This window comes from Nycticebus coucang, chromosome 10 (genome assembly GCF_027406575.1).
Source record: "Nycticebus coucang isolate mNycCou1 chromosome 10, mNycCou1.pri, whole genome shotgun sequence".
Lineage (NCBI taxonomy): Eukaryota > Metazoa > Chordata > Mammalia > Primates > Lorisidae > Nycticebus > Nycticebus coucang.
Window position 1 is genome coordinate 120,386,186 of NC_069789.1, and position 18,804 is coordinate 120,404,989.

Sequence of the window (18,804 nt, forward strand, 5' to 3'; positions counted from 1 at the left end):
AAGTGATCTTCTTTTTTTTTTTTTTCTTTAAAGATATGGCCAGTTGATGAGGGTCTTTTTTTTTTTTTTTTTGGAGGCAGAGCCTCAAGCTGTCACCATGGGTAGAGTGCTGTGGCATCATAGCTCACAGCAACCTCCAACTCCTAGGCTTAAACAATTCTCTTGCCTCAGCCTCCCAAGTAGCTGAGACTACAGGCGCCTGCCACAACGCCCGGTTATTTTTTGGTTGCAGCCGTCGTTGTTGTTTGGTGGGCCCCGGACGGGATTCGAACCTGCCAGCTCAGGTGTATGTGGCTGACGCCTTAGCCGCTTGAGCCATAGGCGCCAAGTCTTGATGAAGGGACTTGAATGACAGTTTGGACTTTCTTTTTTCTTTTTCTTTTTGTCCTTTTTACAGTCACCCACCACAATGCCCGGCCATTTTTTGTTGTTGTTGTTTGGCCGGGCCGGGCTCGAACCCATCACCCTTGGTATATGAGGCTGGTGCCCTACTCACTGAGCCACAGGCGCTGCCCACAAGCAATCCTCTTGCTTCAACTTCCAAGTAGCTGGGACTGCAAGTGCCTGCTACAATGCCTGGGCTAGTTTTTCTATTTTTAGTATGGATGGGGTTTCACTCTTGCTCAGGCTGGTCTCAAACTGCTGAGCTCAGGCAATCCACTGGCCTAGCCTCCCACAGTGCTAGGATTACAGGCATAAGCCACTGCACTCAGCCCTAACTTAGGTTTTAATAGGATCCCTCAGGCTGCCTGAGGGAAACAGACTTTGGCGGGTGAGGACTCAAGCAGAGAAACCAGCAAGGAGGTGACTGCGTGGTCCAGGCTGTTGGTGATGGTGCCTGGATCAGGGTAGGGGAATTTTAAATGGGAGCAGTGGGTGGATTCAGAGGTATTTTGAAGGTGGAGGCTCCACATAAATCGGACAATAACATTAAAACAGCAGCAAACATTCATTGTGCTCCTGTCTGGCTGGACACTGGGGACAAAGGGACGACCAGAACAGCACTGGCCCTGCCTTCACTGAACTCACAAGTCCGGCGAGTGGAAGGATTTAAATACATTTTTACTTCTCACTGCAGTGGGAACTTGCAGAGGCTGGGACAAGATCAGGGATATCCATGGGGCGGTGATGTTTGAGCTGAGACCTGGAGGGGCTGGGGAAGTGTCCAAAGTTACTGGGCAAGGGATATATTAAAAATTTAGAAAGTGCCTGTAGTCCCAGCTACTTGGGAGGCTGAGGCAAGAGAATTGCTTAAGCCCAGGAGTTGGAGGTTGCTGTGAGCTGTGTGAGGCCACGGCACTCTACCAAGGGTGATGGAGTGAGACTCTGTCTCTACAAAAAAAAAAAAAAGAAAGAGGCACAAAAATTTAGAAAGGAAGGTAAGGGCAAGCCAGGGGCAAGCCATGGGTGGGCCTGTGGCTTTTTCCTGAGGGCACTGGGGAGCCATAGCAGGTGCTGAGCAGGGGTCAGGGTTGAGTGTTGGGAAGACTCCTCTGGCTGTGGTGGGAAAGAGTCCAGAGGCAGGAAGAGCAGCTGTGCAGCAAGACAGCAGGTGGCCTGGGGTAGCAGGTGGATCAGGCAGGGAGGGTATAAATCCCAGAGATCTAGGAGGCAGTTTTCCAGAGGGGAGGGTGGGGTCCCTGCCAACTCCAATGAGTATCAGACACTGTCTCAATTCAAGGAGCCTTCACCACCATCCAGTGAGGAAGCCTCAGTTCATAGCTGGGGAAACTGAGGCTGGCTGGGAGAGACACACTTGCTGGACCCGGATCTCACACACTCAAACTTCCGGAGTCTGACTCCAGAGCCTTTACACTTTCACACCTCCTACTCCTTCCAGCTGGGGAAACTGAGGCATAAAGTGGGGGTGAAGTTCCAGATCAAAGCCACATAGTCAGAAAAGAGGGATTTGGACTTACAGACCGTCCACTTAAGCAGGGACGCGGCCCTGCCCAGCCCCTACCCTCCCAGCCACGAGGGCTTGACCTCGGGGAGTCCCCATTCTGGGCCGGGCTGCCACTCCTCCCTCCCAGTCTGCTTCAAGTCCCAAGCTGGCTCTGGACTTTAACCATGGCCCTTCTGGCGCCGAAAAGGGCAGGCAAGCAGTGGAGAGGCTGGCGGGGCAAAATTCCCCTACTCCCAGTGCCAGGGGAGTTACCTAGGGCATGGGGGCAGGGAGGGTAGGTGCAGAGAAGTGGGTGAAGGGGGAGCGGTGCAGCTCTTCTCCCCGCCTCAGTTTCCCTCCGGTAAAATGGGCATAGTTCCTTCCATGAATGTAAGAAGGACCCAGAAACATCTGCAAGGGCAGAGGAATCTGGTCTAGTGGGGGATCCAAGGGGGTCTCCAATCTGATGAGTGAGACAAGATTTCCCAAATCTTTCTTCAAAGGGATGAAGGCGAGAAACTCCACCTGCATGGAGTAAAAACAAGTATCCACTCTGGATTTCCAGAATGTCGGGGAAGACAAGGAGGAACCATTCTGATGAGGGAGACCTGGTGGGGGAGATGGGTAGTCCGAGGCTGATAGGGACAGTGAGGGGCTCCCAAGTCTCCTGGGGGAGCTGATAAACTTCCAAAGTAGTGATGAATTTGGGGAGCCCCTCAAATTGGGGAGACAAAAAAGCTGCTAGTCTGATGAGGACGGTTAAGATGATGGAGAGACAAAGAACATGCTTGCTGCAGCCCAGTCTGAGCTGGGAATAGAGCAGAGCCAGGACCAGAAAATGAGGATTTGCTCGCCTGATCCAGGGGCACCAGGCTGGTGGTGTAGTAGCACCACCTAGCGGTTGCTGTAGGCCAGGCCATCCATCCATCCAGACCTAGGGAGAGAGGAGCCCCAAGTGACCAGAGATGGGCTTGTTGGACCCACTCCCTCAGACCTGGTCCAAATCCCAGCCTTCCCCTGAAACTGTGACTCTGCAGCTTCGCAACATTTATCCTCCATGTGGCAGAGAAGCCGGGGGGGTCCATCTGAAGTATAAGCCTATCCCTGCCTTTTCCCTGTTCACAACTCTTTTTTTTTTTTTTTTTTTTGTAGAGACAGAGTCTCACTTTATGGCCCTTGGTAGAGTGCCATGGCATCACACAGCTCACAGCAACCTCCAGCTCCTGGGCTTAAGCGATTCTCTTGCCTCAGCCTCCCGAGTAGCTGGGACTACAGGTGCCCGCCACAGCACCCGGCTATTTTTTTGTTGCAGTTTGGCAGGGGCTGGGTTTGAACCTGCCACCCTCGGCATATGGGGCCGGCGCCCTACTCACTGAGCCACAGGCGCCGCCCTCTTTTTTTGAGACAGAATCTTACTTTGTCACCCTCAGTAGAGTGCTATGGCATCATAACTCACAGCAACCTCAAACTCTTGGGCTCAAGTGATTCTCTTGTCTCAGTCTACTGAGAAACTGGGACTATGGGTGCCCAACACAACACCAGCTATTTTTAGAGATGCTATTTCTAGTTCAGCCTGGTCTCGAACTCCTGAGCTCAGGCAATCCATGCTCGCCTTAGCTTCCTAGAGTGCTAGGATTACAAGCGTGAGCCACTGCACCTCGCTCTCTTGTTTACAACTCTTCCATGGCTCCCCAGTGCCTTGGGAGAACGTCCACACCTTGGCCACTGGGCCTGCCTCTCCTGAACCACCCTCTGCTTTGGGTGAACAAGGAGCAGTTGTGCAAAGGTGTCAGGCATTTGCACGGGCTGTTCCCTCTGCCTGGAACACCCTTCCCTGCCTCTTCAACAGCGTCTCTCCCACTCCTCCTTCAGGTCTTGGAGCAGATGCCTCCTATTGCGGGAGCCCCTCCATGAGCCCCAGGTCAGGGCCATAGTTCAATTGGGGCTGTTGTGGTCACTGCAATGTCCCCTCAGGGCCTGACACTGACTTTTTTTTTTTAGTCTCACTCTGTCACTCTGGGTAGAGTGCCATGGCATCAGCATAGCTCACAGCAACCTTCAACAATCCTCTTTCCTCAGCCTCCTGAATACCTGGGACTATAGGCACCCAGATATTCAGAAGTCCTAAATATTTGGGACTACTATGCCTGGCTAGTTTTTCTTTTTCTTTCTTTTTTTTTTTTTAGAGACAGTCTTATCTTATCGCCCTCGGTAGAGTGCCTTAGCGTCACAGTTCACAGCAACCTCCAACTCCTGGGCTTAGGCGATTCTCTTGCCTCAGCCTCCTGAGTAGCTGGGATTACAGGCACCCGCCACAACACTCAGCTATTTTTTGTTGCAGTTTGGCCAGGGCTGGGTTTGAACCCTCCATCCTTGGTATGTGGGGCGGGTGCTCTACCCACTGAGCCACAGGCACTGCCCTAGTTTTCTATTTTCAGTAGAGATGGGGGTCTTGCTCTTGGTCAGGCTGGTCTCAAACTCCTGAGCTCAGGCAATCCATCTCCCTCAGCCTCCCAGAGTGCTAGGATTACAGGCGTGAGCCACTGCGCTACTTGACTATGTATGCCAGGGAATTTTATTGAATGAATGCCAAGCTAAAGAGTTTGCCAGGGCAGTCATGGAGAGTCCCTCAGCGGATGGACATGGTCAAATTTAGAAGCCTTAGGTTCCCTCCTAACTGGGGCCTTTGCATACACTGTTTCCTCTCCTTGGATCATTTGCACCCAGTAATTCCCACTCATTCTCCAGATCTCAGCTGAGCTGTCCCCTCTTCCAGGAAGCCCTGACCCCAGGCTGGGTCAGGCACTCTCTCTGAGCTCCCACAGCCTCTTGGGTTCTCCCCATCTCAGCCCTGACCACTGCCGGCCATTATTATCTACTGGATCTGAGAAGGCAGGGCCAGGTTCTGTTCACCCTTTGCCTTCTCTGAGCTTACGACGAGAACATCCATCTGTTAGGATCTGGGTTCAGATCTCCACTCCTCCATCTGTGGAGAGTCTTGGGTGAGTGTGGTCCCATTTTAGAGTCCCAGTTTTCTTGGGCGAAACATGGAAAGAATTAGAAACGTGTGGAAAACCTCCCAGGGCTATTGTGTGACATTGAGGAGATAAGACCCTGAAGTCCTGAGTTGACCACATACAGGGTGGGTGACCCACTTCCCCTTTTGGGGCCCATCTGGCTGGATGAATGGGTGGCAGAGGTCCCATCCTTCTGGGACATTCTAGGAGGCCTGCTCGGGGCTTCCCAGGGTGGGAGGGTCAGGGACTTACAGAGGGAAGAGGTGTCTGCTGGGTTAGGGGAAAACCAGCCTTCCCCATCATAAAACGGATGACAGGAGGGAAACAAACAAGGCCGACTCCACCGCGGCGTGAGGGGAAGTTGGGGAAGAGGATGAGGGGCCCCACGAGGTGGGTGAAAACCACAGCCCACAACTTTGTCGCCAACTTCCCTCCTGGAGCCTGTGCGCCTTGGGCAAGCTCCCTGTCTACCAGGCCCTCGCATGGAATGTGTCCTCTTCCCACCTCCAACCCTGCCCCACCTGCAGCCTTCCTGCCTCAGGGACGCAGCTCCAGCCTTGTAGCTGCTCCCCAAAGCTTTCAGACCCCTGGTTCTTCTCTTTCCTCAGCACGACTCTGCCCCCAGTGGACTCTTCCTACTGGGCAGCCAGTGGGATCCTGTGAGAACCTGAGTCAGAGCCTGTCCAGCCTCTGTGCAGAGCCCTCTGTGGCTCCCACTTCCCGTGCAGTGACTGCCAAAGTCCTCACCTTGGCCCACAAGGCCCTGCTCAATCCCAGTCCCCTCTCTCCCTCCTCTCCTTCACACTGTCCTTTCTTATCCCACCCTAGCCCGCAACTGCACTGGCCTTGAACCTGCCTTTCTGCCTCCTGGCCTGTGCATACACCATGATTTTTATGACCTCCCCACCCTGCTCTTCTGATCTTTCAGAGTTCATCTTGTGGAATGCTGGATAATGCTCTCCTCACAAAAAGGGTCCAGGTCCAAACCCTGGAAATCAGGAATGTGACCTTACATAGCAAAAGAGACTGTTGGGAGAATGTGATGAAGTTCAGGATCTGGATCTTTTAGATCGGTAGTTCTCAACCTGGGGGCTGAATGACCCTTTCACAGGGGTCACCTAAATACATCCTGCATATCAAATATTTACATTATGATTCATAACAGTAGCAAACTTACAGTTATGAAGTAGCAACGAAAATAATTTTATGGTTGGGGGTCACCACAACATGAGGAACTGTATTAAAGGGTTGCGGCATTAGGAAGGTTGAGAACCACTGTTCTAGATCATGAGATGAGGAGATGACCCTGCATTATCTGGGTCTGCCCTAAGTGTAATCACAAGATCTTTCTTTTTTTTTTTTTTTTTGTAGAGACAGAGTCTCACTGTACCGCCCTTGGTAGAGTGCCGTGGCATCACACGGCTTACAGCAACCTCTAACTCTTGGGCTTACGCAATTCTCTTGCCTCAGCCTCCCAAGCAGCTGGGACTACAGGCGCCTGCCACAATGCCCAGCTATTTTTTTTGTTGCAGTTTGGCCGGGGCTGGGTTTGAACCCGCCACCCTTGGCATATGGGGCTGGCGCCCTACTCACTGAGCCACAGGCGCTGCCCAATCACAAGATCTTTCTAAGAAAGATTAAACTACAGAAGACAAGAGAAGAAGGAGTTATGAAGACACAATGATATGGCCACACGAGAAGGCAGAGACCCAGGGATTGGAGTGATGTGGCTACAAGCCAGGGAATGCTGGCAGCTGCCAGATGCTAGAAGAGGCAAGGCACAAATTTCCCCCTGGAGCCTCTGAAAGGAACCAGCTATATTAAAATTTTGATTTAACCCTCAGGAGACTCATTTAAGCCACCCAGTTTATGGTAATTTGTTATAGCAGTCACAGGAAACTAATAAACATTTTTCTCAATTTTTATTTATTTATTTAGCAGTTTTGGCCGGGGCTGGGTATGAACCTGCCACCTCCAGCATATGGGGCTAGCGCACCCTACTCCTTTGAGCCACAGGAGCTGCCTGTCTCAATTTTTATTTTTTAAACATTTTATTTTATTTTATTTATTTATTTTTGAGACAGTCTCAAGCTATAGCCTTGGGTAGAGTACCATGGTACTCACGGTTCACAGCAACCTCAAACTCTTGGGCTTAAGTGATTCTCTTGCCTTAGCCTCCCAAATAGCTGGGACTACAGGTGCCCACCACAACACCTGGCTATTTTGTTGTTGTTGTTGTTGTTTTTGCAGTTGTCATTGTTGTTTTAGCTGGCCTGGGCTGGGTTCAAACCCACGGGCTTTGGCATATGTGGCCAGCTCCCTACCCACTGAGCTATAGGTACCACCATTTTATTTTATTATTTATTTATTTATTTACTATTTTTTTAGAGACAGAGTCTCACTTTGTTGCCCTCGGTAGAGTACTATGGTATCACAGCTCACAGCAACCTCTAGCTCTTGGGCTTAGGTGATTCTCTTGCCTCAGACTCCCGAGTAGCTGGGACCACAGGTGCCCGCCACAACGCCTGACTATTTTTGGCTGCAGTTTGGCTGGGGCCGGGTTTGAACCTGCCACCTTTGGTATATAGGGCTGGCGCCCTACTCACTGAGCCACAGGTGCAGCCCATATTTTTTATTTATTTATTTTTTTGAGACAGAGTCTCACTGTGTTGCCTACAGTAGAGTGCTGTGGTGTCACACCTCACAGCAACTTCAAAGTCTTGGGGCTTAAGCAATTCTCTAGCCTCAGCCTCCTAAGTAGTTGGGACTACAGGCGGCCACCACAATGCCTGGCTATTTTTTGTTGCAGTTGTTATTGTTGTTTGTTGTTTAGCTGGCCCCAGCCAGTTTTGAACCTGCCAGCCTCGATGTATGTGGCTCACAGCAACCTCAGACTTGGGGCTCAAGCAATTCTCATGCCTGAGCTCCCTGAGTAGCTGGGATTACAGGTGCCTGCCACAACGGCTGGCTATTATATATTTATTTATTTATTTATTTTTGTAGAGACAAAGTCTCACTTTACCGCCCTCGGTAGAGTGCCATGACGTCACACGGCTCACAGCAACCTCCAGCTCTTGGGCTTACGTGATTCTCTTGCCTCAGCCTCCTGAGCAGCTGGGACTACAGGCGCCCGCCACAACGCCCGGCTATTTTGTTGTTGTTGTTGTTGCAGTTTGGCCGGGGCTGGGTTTGAAACCGCCACCCTTGGTATATGGGGCCAGCGCCCTACTCACTGAGCCACAGGCGCCGCCCTGTTTATTTATTTTTGATAAAGTGTCTCAAGTTGTTGCCCTGGGTAGAGTGCTGTGTAGTCACAGCTCATAGCAACCTTAAACTCTTGCCTCAGCCTTCCAAGTAGCTGGGACTACAGGCGCCTGCCACAATGCCCAGCTATTTTTTTGTTCTTGCAGTTGTCATTGTTGCTTTAGTCAGCCAGGGCCAGGTTTGAACCTGTGAGCCTTGGTGTATGTGGTTGGCACCCTATCCACTGAGCTATGGGCGCTGCCCAGGCTGGCTAGTTTTTAGAGGTAGGGTCTTGCTCTAGCTTAGGCTGGTCTTGAACTTGTGAGGTCAGGAGATCTGCCAGCCTCGGCTTCCCAGAGTGCTAGGATTACAGGCATGAGCCACCAGCCCCAGCCCAACATTTTATTTTTTTAATTGACAGATAATAACTGCACATGTTCATGGGGTACATAGTGATGTTTTGATACATATAATGTATTGTGATCAGATCAGAATAATTGGCATATCCATCATCTCAAACATTTATCGTTTTTTTTGGTGTTAGGAACTTTCAGTATTCTCCTTCTAGTTATTTGAAACTATATGTTGTTAACTGTAGTCATCCTGCAGAGGTATAGAGCACTAAAACTTATTCCTCCAATCTAGCTGTCATTTATATCCTTTAACAAATCTCCCTCGTCTGTCTCCTCCCTTCTCTCACCCTTCCTGATCTCTAGCATCCTCTGTTCTTTTTACTTTTATGAGATCAACTTTTTTAGCTTCCATATCTGAGTGAGAACATTAAGTCTTTAACTTTCTGTTCCTGATTAATCTCACTTAACACAATGTCCTCCAGTTCCATCCATGTTGCCTCATGTGCCAGGATTTAATTCTTTTTTTTTAGGGCTGAATAGTATTCTACTATGTATAAATACCCCATTTTCTTTATCCATTCATCTGTTGTTGGATACCCAGGTTAATCACAGTCTTGGCTTTTGTGAATAGCACTGCAATTAAAATGTGAGTGTAGATGTCGCCTTGATTTCATCTCTTTTGGATAAATGCCCATTAGTGAGATTGTTGAATCATATGGTAGATTCAATGGTTCACTGAAGAAACTCCATACTGTTTTGCATAGTGGCTGTACTAGTCCTCATTCCCACCGACAGTGCACAAGAGTTTCCTTTTCCCCACATCTCACCAGCATTTGTTGTTTTTTTTTTTCTTTTTTGTAGAGACAGAGTCTCACTTTATGGCCCTCGGTAGAGTGCTGTGGCCTCACACAGCTCACAGCAACCTCCAACTCCTGGGCTTAAGGGATTCTCTTGCCTCAGCCTCCCGAGTAGCTGGGACTACAGGTGCCCGCCACAACGCCCGGCTATTTTTTGGTTGCAGTTTGGCCGGGGCCGGGTTTGAACCCGCCACCCTCGGTATATGGGGCCGGCGCCCTACTCACTGAGCCACAGGCGCCGCCCACATTTGTTATTTTTTGTCTTTTTTTTTTTTTTTTTTTTTTCAGATGGAGTCAGGCTCTGTTGGCAGGGTTGGAGTGCTGTGGTCTCACAGCAACTTCAAATTCCTAAGCTCAATTGATCCTCTTAACCTCAGCCTCCTGAGCAGCTGAGACTACAGGGGCCTGTCAGCACACCCAGCTGATTTTTCTATTTTTAGTAGAGATGGGGTCTCACTCTTGTCTAGGCTGGTCTCAAACTTCTGAGCTCAAAGGAACCTCCTGCCTCAACCTCCCAGAGTGCTAGGATTATAGGTGTGAGTGATCACACCTGGCCTATTTTTTGTCTTTTTGATAATAGCCATCCTAACTGGAGTGAGATGATCCCTCATTTGTGGTTTTGAGTTGCATTTCCCTGATGATGAGGGATTTTGACCATTTTTTCATATATTTGGTGGCTATTGTATGTCTTCTTTCTTTTTGAGACAGAATCTTGCTATGTCTCGGTAGAGTGCCATAGTGTCACAGCTCACAGCAACCTCAAACTCATGGGCTTAAGTGATTCTCTTGCCTCAGTTTCCCAAGGAGCTGGGACTACAGGTGCCTGCCACAACGCCTGGCTATTTTGGTGTTGCAATTGTCATTGTTGTTTGGCAGGCCCAGGCTGAGTTTGAACCCGCCAGCTCAGGTGTATGTGGCTGGCGCCCTACCCACTGGGCTATGGGCGCCACCCTATTGTATGTCTTCCTTTGAGAAACATATTTCAGATAATTTGTTGCCTATTGGTTGTTTTTGTTTGTTTGTTTGTTTGTTTCTTTGAGACAGAGCCTCAAGCTGTTGCCCTGGGTAGAGTGCCATGGCATCACAGCTCACAGCAACCTCAAATTCCTGGGCTCAAGTGATTCTCTTGTCTCTGCCTCCCACATAGCTGGGACTACAGGCGCCCGCCACAGCGCCTGGCTATTTTTTGGTTGCAGCCGTCATTGTTGTTTGGTGGGCTGGGGCTGGATTTGAACCCGCCAGCTGAGGTGTATGTGGCTGGCCCCTTAGCCACTTGAGCCACAGGCGACGAGCCGTTTTTTTTTTTTTTTTTTTTTAATGCTATTGGGATGTTTGAGCTCCTTGTGTATTCTGGATAGTAATCCTCTGTTGGATGACTAGTTTGCAAATTATCTTCTCCTGTTTACTGGTTGTCTTTTCACTCTGTTGATTGTTTCCATTGCAGAAGCTTTTTAGTTTGGCATAATCACATTTTCTGGTTGTAGCCTGTGTTTTTGAAGTTTTTTTTTTTTTTTGAAACACAGTTTCACTTTGTCTCCCACCCTGGGTAGAGTGCTGTGGCCTCAGAGCTTGCAGCAACTTCAAACTCTTGGGCTTAAGCAATTCTCTTTCTTCAGCCTCCCAAGTAGCTGGGACTACAGGCGTCTGCCACAAAGCCCAGATATTTTTTGGTTGCAGCCGTCATGGTTGTTTGGCAGGACCTAGGGTGGATTTGAACCCACCAGCTCAGTTGTATGTGGCTGGCCCCTTAGCCGCTTGAGCCACAGGTGCCGAGCCCCCTTGTTTTTTTTGTTTTTTTTTTAATTTCACTAAAGGTAAGTGGGTTTATTTCTGAGTTCTCTACTCTGTTCCTTTGGTCTGTGTGTCTGTTTTTATGCCAGTGCCATGCTGTTTGGTTACGACAGCTTTTTTTTTTTCTTTCTTTCTTTCTTTTTTTTTTTTTTTGTAGAGACAGAGTCTCACTTTACTGCCCTCGGTAGAGTGCCGTGGCATCACACAGCTCACAGCAACCTCCAACTCCTGGGCTTAAGTGATTCTCTTGCCTCAGTCTCCGAGTAACTGGGACTACAGGCGCCCACCACAACGCCTGGCTATTTTTTGGTTGCAATTCAGCCGGGGCCGGGTTTGAACCCGCCACCCTCGGTATTTGGGGCTGGCGCCTTACCGACTGAGCCACGGTGCCGCCCACTTTCTTTTTTTTTTTTTTTTTGAGACAGTTTTACTTTGTCACCTAGGCTAGAGTGCCCTGGCATCAGCCTACCTCACAGAAACCTCAAGCTCCTGGGTCTAATTGATCCTCCTGTTTCAGCCTCTCTAGTACCCTAGTAGCTGGGAGTATAGGCACCTACCATAAGCCCGGCTAATTTTTCTATTTTCAGTAGAGGTCTCTACCAGGGTGTCTCTCTCTTGGTCAGGCTGGTCTTGAACTCCAGACTTCAGGCGATCCACTCGCCTTGGCCTCCCAGAGTGCTAGAATCACAGACATGACATCGTGTCTGGCTAGAGGTGGTGATTTTAAAATATGTCTACAATTTCTGTGATAATCCTACTCTCAAAAGGTGTAGAGAAATTCTCCTCCCCTTGAATGCACCTGGAATATGACTCACTCCTAAGAAGTAGACTGTGGCAAATGGTGTGTGACTTTTGAAATCAGGTCAGCAAAGGAGCTACGGCTTTATCCTTGCTTGCTCGATGGATCACTCACTCTGGGAGAATCCAGCCTCTTGTCCTGAGAACACTCAGAGAGCTCTATGGAAAGGTCCACGTGGCAAGGAATTGAGGCCTCCTGCCAACAGCCATGTAAGTGAGCCAGGAAGCAGATCTCCCAGGCCCAGTAAGCCTTCAGATGACCACAGTCCTGTCCAACATCTTAACTGTAACCTTGGGAGAGACCCTCAGCCAGTGCCCACATAAGCCACTCCCAGATTCTTGACTCACAGAAACTGAGATATAAAAGTGCTAACTTTGGGGGGGTAACTTGTTACACAGCAGTAGATAACTAATACAATAGCTCTACGGTGTGTCTTGTTACCTGGTAGGGCAAGTCTCCTTATCTTTGTTACTACTACCCCTATTTATTGAGCACCTACTATATGGTCAAGCACTGATTTAGGTGATAGACACACCATAGTGAACAAGAGAGATAAAATTCCTCCCTCAGGGAGCTCACAGTCTGGTGGAGAAGACAGTGAAGAAAGAGATACATAATGTGAAGTTGGGTGTGTGTGTCTGTGACAAATGCTGTGAAGAAAAAATGTAGGCAACTTTGGATATGCCAAGGACCCCTCTGAGGAGGTGACGTTACATTCTTGAATGCAGGTATCTGGGTATCTGGCGGAGGGGCATTCCTGGCAAGGGGAACAGCCAGTGCAAAGGCCCTGTTGAAACAGTTGTTTTGTTTGTTTAAACAATAGCCAAGACGCTAGTGTGGTTGCAGTGGAGTAAATGAGGGGATATGAAACCACCCTTTATAAATTGATAAACGGTTGCAAGCTGAGAACTGTGGTAGGGGCCTAACCCCTGCAAAAGCATAGGCATGGTTCATAATAATGACAACTGTCATCATCCCCTAGTTTGCTTTCCTGTAATTGCTACTCAGAATCCTATAGCGATGTTCATAAAAATTCTTAACTCTCTCCTTAGGTAACATCATCTTTGTGAAACTTAAGGCTAGTTTTTTGTTGTTGTTGTTGTTTGTTTGTTTTTGAGTCTTTTGAGTCTTATTTTGTTGCCCTTGGTAGAATGCCATGGCGTCATAGCTCACAGCAACCTCAAACTCTTGAGCTCAAGCTATCCTCTTGCCTCAGCCTCCTGAGTAGCTGGGACTACAGGTGCCCGCCACAACACCCGGCTGTTTTTAGAGAGGGGGTCTTGCTGTTGCTCAGGCTGGTCTCAAACTCCTGAGCTCAGGGAATCCACTGCCTTGGCTTCCCAGAGTGCTAGGATTGCAGGTGTGAGCCACTGCGCCCAGCCACTAAGGCTAGGTTTTGAAATATCATTCAGGCCTTGCATTCCAGTGGATTGATTGACCCATCCAGACCAGTGAAGGAACTGACTCAACTGGTCTTGCAACCCGCACGACTAGTTGAGTCAGTTCCACAGGAAGACAATTTCTGGCTGTAGCACAGTGGTTACCGCACCAGCCACATACACTGAAGTTGGCGGGGCCAGCTAAAACAATGACAACTGTTAAAAAATAGCCAGGCGTTGTGGCGAGCTCCTGTATTCCCAGCTACTCAGGAGGCTGAGGCAAGAGAACTACTAAGCCCAAGAGCTGAAGGTTGCTGCTATGAGCTATGATGATGCCATACAGCACTCTACCCAGGGTGAGAGAGGGTGACAGAGCGAGACTCTGTCTCAAAAAAAAAAGGACAATGGCTCGGCGCCCATAGCACAATGGTTAGGGTGCCAGCCACATACGCCGAGGCTGGAGGGTTCAAACTCTGCCCAGGCCAAAACAATGACAACTGCAACAAAAAATAGCCAGGCATTGTGGTGTCCCAGCTACTTGGGTGGCTGAGGCAAGAGAATCGCTTAAGCCCAAGAGTTTGAGGTTGCTGTGAGCTGTGACACCACAGCACTCTACTGAGGGTGACATGGTGAGACTCTGTCTCAAAAAAAAGAGACAATTTCTATACCCCTATGGGTCCATCTCAAACCCAATCAGTAGAATCAATTGCCTAGTCCTTTGCCTGCCAAACTATCTTTATTTTATTTATTAATTTTTTTTGAGACAGAGTCTCACTATGTTGCCCTTGGTATAGTGCCGTGGCATCACAGCTCACAGCAACCTCAAATTCTTTTTTTATTTTATTTTATTATTATTTTTTAAATTTATTTATTTTATTGTTAAATCATAGCTGTGTACATTAGTGCAATCAAGGGGTACAATGTGCGGGTTTCATATACAATCTGAAATATTCTCATCAAACTGTTCAACATAGCCTTCATGGCATTTTCCTAGTTACTGTATGTAGGCATTTGTATTTTGCCTTTCACCTGTACCCATTCTAAGATGCACCGTAGATGAGGCCCCACCCATTACCCTCCCTCCATCAATACCTCCCCCCTCCCTTCCCCTCCCTTGGCCCTTTCCTCATAGTCTTGTGCTATAGTTGGGTTACAGCCTCCATGTGAAAGCTATAAATTAGCTTCATAGTAGAGCTGAGTACATTGGATACTTTTTCTTCCATTCCTGAGATACTTTGCTAAGAAGAATATGTTCCAGCTCCATCCATGTAAACATGAAAGAGGTAAAGTCTCCATCTTTCTTTAAGGCTGCATAATATTCCATGGTGTACATGTACCACAATTTGCTAGTCCACTCGTGGGTCGATGGGCACTTGGGCTTCTTCCATGACTTAGCAATTATGAATTGGGTTGCAATAAACATTCTGGTACAGATGTCTTTGTTATATTGTGACTTTTGGTCTTCTGGGTATAAACCTAGTAAAGGAATTATAGGATCGAATGGCAGGTCTATTTTTAGATCTCTAAGTATTCTCCAGACATCCTTCCAGAAGGAACGTATTAGTGTGCATTCCCACCAGCAGTGTAGAAGTGTGCCCTTTTCTCCACATCCACAACAACATCTCTGTTTTGGGGATTTTGTTTTGTGGGCTACTCTTACTGGGGTTAGGTGATATCTCAAAGTAGTTTTGATTTGCATTTCTCTGATGATTAAGGATGATGAGCTTTTTTTCATGTGTTTGTATATCATGCGTCTGTCTTCTTTAGAGAATTTTCTCTTCAAGTCCCTTGCCCACCCTGAGATGGGGTCACGTGTTCTTTTCTTGCTAACATGTTTGAGTTCTCTGTGGATTCTGGTTATTAGATCTTTATCGGAGGTATAACCTGCAAATATTTTCTCCCATTCTGAGGGCTGTCTGCTTGCTTTACTTACAGTGTTCTTGGCTGTGAAGAAGCTTTTTAGTTTGATCAGGTCCCAGTGGTCTATTTTTGATACTGCTTCAATTGCCTGGGGAGTCCTCCTCATAAAATATTCACTCAGGCCGATTTCTTCAAGAGTTTTCCCTGCACTTTCTTCAAGTATTTTTATAGTTTCATGTCTTTTTTTTGTAGAGACAGAGTCTCACTTTTTTTTTTTTTTTTTTTTTTTAATTTGGCCAGGGCTGGGTTTGAACCCGCCACCTCCGGCATGTGGGACCGGCGCCCTACCCGCTGAGCCACAGGCGCCGCCCCAGAGTCTCACTTTATGGCCCTCGCATAGCTCACAGCAACCTCCAACTCCTGGGCTTTAGCAATTCTCTTGCCTCAGCCTCCCCAGTAGCTGGGACTACAGGCGCCTGCCACAACGCCCAGCTATTTTTTGGTTGCAGTTCAGCCGGGGCCGGGTTTGAACCCGCCACCCTTGGTATATGGGGCTGGTGCCCTACTGAATGAGCCACAGGCGCCACCCTCATGTCTTAGGTTTAAATCTTTTCCCAGTGAGAGTCTATCTTAGTTAATGGTGAAAGGTGTGGGTCCAGTTTCAATCTTCTACAGGTTGCCAGCCAGTTCACCCAGCACCATTTGTTAAATAGGGAATCTTTTCCCACTGAATGTTTTTAATTGGCTTGTCAGAGATCATAAAACGGTAAGTAGCTGGATTCATCTCTTGGTTCTCTATTCTGTTCCAGACATCTACTTCTCTGTTTTGTGCCAGTACCATGCTGTTTTGATCACTATCAATTTATAGTACAGTCTCAGGTCTGGTAGCGTGATTCCTCCTGCTTTGTTTTTATAGCTGAGTAATGTTTTGGCTATTCGAGTTTTTTTCTGATTCCATATAAAACGAAGTATTATTTTTTCAAGATCTTTAAAATATGACAATGGAGCTTTAATAGGAATTGCATTAAAATTATATATTGCTTTGGGTAGTATGGACATTTTAACAATGTTGATTCTTCCCAGCCATGAGCATGGTATGTTTTTCCATCTGTTAACATCTTCAGCTATTTCTTTTCTTTTTTTTTGGTAGAGACAGAGTTTCACTTTATTGCCCTCGGTAGAGTGCCATTATAGATTTATGGGTGTTGATTTTGTAGCCTGAGACATTGCTGTATTCCTTGATCATTTCTAAAAGTTTTGTTGTAGAATCCCTAGTGTTTTCCAGATATATGATCATATCATCTGCGAAGAGTGAGCAACCTCAAATTCTTGGGCTTAAGAGATTATCTTGCCTCAGCCTCCCAAGTAACTGGGACTACAGGTGCTCGCCACAACGCCCAGCTATTTTTTTGTTGTTGTTGTAGTTGTCTTTGTTGTTTAGCAGGCCTTGCCTGGGTTCAAACCTGCCAGCCCCAGTTTATGTGGCTGGCGCCCTAACCATTGAGCTACTGAACCTGCCAAACTATCTTTAACACACCCTTTTTAAAATTTAAAAATGGTTTAATTTTTTGTGCAAGTAGCCCAACTTTAAAAACCCTTTCCTCCAAATTCTTGGGGAGACGGATTTGAGAAATTCCTTCCATCTCCTCACTCGGTGCTCTGTGGTAATATGAAACTCTTTCTCTGCTGCAACCCCACTGCCTCTGTGCAGCGATACAGGTCAGCTGGGCTGTAACAAGACGAAGAAGGGAATGAGGGTGGGCACACCTTTAGGCCGTAGTCAGGACCCTAATGATGATCCAAAGGGGAGATGAACTGGGAAGAGTGATCTCACCTCTGGGGGCCTCCTCCTTCTGAGGAATGGACAGGATGACACCTGCTTCTGAAAGTCGCTGTGGGGACTCAGGGAGGTCCTGACAGTGGTTAGTGGCACAGGTGAGACATTCTGGCTGTTCTGATTCTGTGTGACCTTGGGTGAGGGGTGCCTCCTCTGGACTCTGCATTCTGTGTCAGGATGGGCTGAAGCTGACCAGACTCCATCCTTGGTTCCCAGAGTCCGTCTCGTCCCTCCTCCTCCTTCCCTCCGCCCCTCTCTCCATCCTGAACCAACATTCCAGTCTGTGGAAAAACACAGCACAGGCTTCCTTCCTGTCCTTGGCAGGGCTCCAGAGAGGGCCTGGGCCATTGTGTGTTCTGGCCTCAAGGTCACCCCATCCCCATCCCTTGCCCTCCCCACTGTAGTTACTTGAGAAAAGGCCACTTTGGCGAGGGGGAAGGAATGGGGACCAAGAGAGGTGTGGTCTGTTTCTCTGTCCAGGCCTGGTAGAATCTGAGAGCTCCAAGCACCCTCCATGCTTTGTGGCTTTGCCTGGGAGGTGGGGAGCCATTATGGACCTCCTCTGGGCACAGGAGGGCCCCAGTCTCAGCCCTCAGCCTGAAACATGCTGGGTGATCCTGGGCTTGGTCCTGCCCCTCTCTGGGCCAAATCCTGGCCCTGCCACTTTCCGGATGAGTAATTGCGGGCAAGTCACCTAGCCGCCTCCTGTTCTTTGTGCTTCACTTTCCGTTTTTTTTTTTTTTTTGTCAAATGGTCCCTGCATCAGAGTCCCCCAACTGACAAGTCCCCCAGACTATTCATTTGACGTTCAGCTTCCAGGTCCTCTCCCTGGGGATACAGATTTCCTGAGTCCAGGCAGGGACCTGGGATGTGTGCTCTTAGTAAACAACTACCAGATTTGGGAACTGCAGCCTCATTTCAAAGAGAGGCTTTAGGCAAGTCAGAAAATCCATGCTAAGAGCATTGGACCCTGGAACCTGTGACAATCAGTGTCGTGATTCTAAAAGCTCATACATCTTTATTATTATTATTATTTCTTGTAAGCCATTCTCAGTGATCACAACTTTAAGAACATCATTTATTACATAAAATGAGGTAAATCTGTGCAGTAAAATTAATTAAGTCCTCCAAAAAGAAGGCGTTGCAGAAAAATGTTATCTTTGTTTTTCTACCTGCCTGTTGCCAAAAGCTAACACCTTAGTGTGGTTCTTAAGCATTTATTGAGCTCATGTGTGCCAGATTCTTTACTTCTATGAACTCATATAATCTTTTCAATAACCCTAGGAGGTGGGCACTATTTTTTTTTTTTTTTTTTTTTTGTAGAGACAGAGTCTTACTTTATGGCCCTCGGTAGAGTGCCGTGGCCTCACACAGCTCACAGCAACCTCCAACTCCTGGGCTTAAGCAATTCTCTTGCCTCAGCCTCCCGAGTAGCTGGGACTACAGGCGCCCGCCACAACACCCGGCTATTTTTTGGTTGCAGTTTGGCCGGGGCTGGGTTTGAACCCGCCACCCTCGGCATATGGGGCCGGCGCCTTACTGACTGAGCCACAGGCGCCGCCCTATTATTTTTTTTTTTTTTAGAGACAGAGTCTCACTTTGTCACGCTTGGTAGAATGCTATGGCGTCACAGCTCACAGCAACCTCCAGCTCTTGGGCTTAGGCGATTCTCTTCCCTCAGCCTCCTGAGTAGCTGAGACTACAGACGCCCACCACAACATCCGGCTATTTTTTAATTGCAGTTTGGCCGGTGCCGTGTTTGAACCCGCCACCCTCGGTATAT